Genomic DNA, 1,769 nt, shown 5'->3' on the forward strand with positions numbered 1-1,769 from the left:
GGAGACCCTTTACAGTATTACCTTTACATAAGATTTTTATTATTAAGACCACATGAAATAAGCGCTGGAATACCACATTTTTCCTTTTTTCAGAGAGACACATAATCTTGAATGACTTGTTATAGACCAGTTGTATCTGCTATGGTATATGTAGCCATGCACAATAGTTACAGTAACTAGGAGTTTCTTTTTGTATATCAATCTTTTGCAAAATATTTTACAATTTTTGTGGCATTTGAAGCAATATGACTCTAAGGCCTGCCTTGAAGGATTTATTTTGTAATTTGGATTTTTCAATTTAACAAGTTGTGATAATGTGTAAAAAGATGGACATGTTACAGATTGTAAGTGGCCCTCTAGCTTTTTGTCAATTAAATTATACTGTATGAGTGACTGGAAGCCACCAGCCAGAATGGAAACAGAATAGATATTGTAGACCCTACAGTACCAGAATGGAAACAGGATAGATATTGTAGATCTTACAGTACCAGAATGGAAACAGGATAGATATTGTAGATCTTACAGTACCAGGCAGTGCCTTGTCGTCTGCAGAATATTTCAGCAGACTTTTGCTGCTTGAAAAGTCTTCATTTCAACTGTCAATAAAAATCAGTGGAAACTACAGTATACTGCTTTATGTTGTCTGTTTTCCCTTTTGATAATGTCTGTCCGATCTTATGCATACATCAAAGCCTTTCAAATAGATGCAATATCTTGCAAGGACACTAGAGGTCCTTAACTGACCAAAGAATGTTGTTTCCAACATTAAGGGCCAGTTTCATGGATCCTGATTAAGCTCAGTTATGGACTGAAGACCATGGCCAAATCTCAAAAGGCATTCCTTAATTCCTTGTCTCCTTTTCAACACTCATTTGAGGATACAGTCTGAGGCTCCTCCCTTTGGACCTCCTCCTCCAATGCATTTGAAGGAGGAGGCGAGGAGAGAGGAGATATCCAATCATTACTTTAGAGATTCGGAAAGAGGGCAGGAGGAATTAAATCATTACTTTAAAGATTCTGACAATGAGCTGTTGTCACTTTGTCTGGAAAACCGTCTCCAAGGGTTACATGAGCACCGTCCAACGTTTAGACTTCTCATGAGAAGTTAGTCAATTCAGCCCTCATTTAATCAGACAGCGGCTTTCCAGGAGAGCATATACAGTATAGTGTGGCAGCTAGAGGCCACATTTTGAAGGAATTGTGCCTTTTGTGATAAAAGCACAAAGTTTTGACAGAATTTATTGAGATTAAAGAAATATTGGTGCAGTAGGCCGGATGATGGTTAATCATGCTTGTAGGAGTGTAATACAAACTAAGGACAAAAGTTTGTCAGGTCCTTTAAATGGTTAGCAGAAATGTGACAGAAAAGTACCCTAAAACGGTCAGAACTGTGTTATTTCACCTTTAGTTTCAGTATCTTACATGAAAACAAGTGGGAAATATATATCCTAGTGTCCCCTACTATTCTCCAGTGTCTACTGATTATAATTCTATGCAACATTGCTACAACATTGCACCCATACCACTTTTTCATTGTCGATACCATTCCGAGTACTGAACTAGTCTCGGCCGCAAATACCAAGTGCCGAGCGATAAAAGGTTATTTTCAAGGCCAGATGAAATGTCAGTGCTGTTTTCATAATACTTGACTCATAATACTTGACTCATAATACTTGACTCAAGACACCTCTATTACCACTATTGCACCAAATGAGTGCAGGCAATACAACACTCCAGCACTGTGGAAATGTCACCAGTTACGGCCAACA

At 38.2% G+C, this 1,769-nt stretch overlaps 1 protein-coding gene across 1 annotated transcript in view; it reads left to right on the top strand.

The window, feature by feature from the left end:
* The window catches only part of msna (moesin a), an 18,405-nt gene extending 17,778 nt beyond the window's left edge, over positions 1-627 (top strand). Inside the window, exon 13 of the mRNA XM_083697070.1 lies at positions 1-627. This exon is cut by the window's left edge and continues 786 nt beyond it. The gene's annotated coding sequence lies outside the window, so the exon portion shown is untranslated.
* The last annotated feature ends 1,142 nt before the right edge of the window (positions 628-1,769 follow it).

The sequence above is a fragment of the Argentina silus genome, assembly GCF_951799395.1.
Source record: "Argentina silus genome assembly, chromosome: 2".
In the NCBI taxonomy this organism is placed as follows: Eukaryota; Metazoa; Chordata; class Actinopteri; order Argentiniformes; family Argentinidae; genus Argentina; species Argentina silus.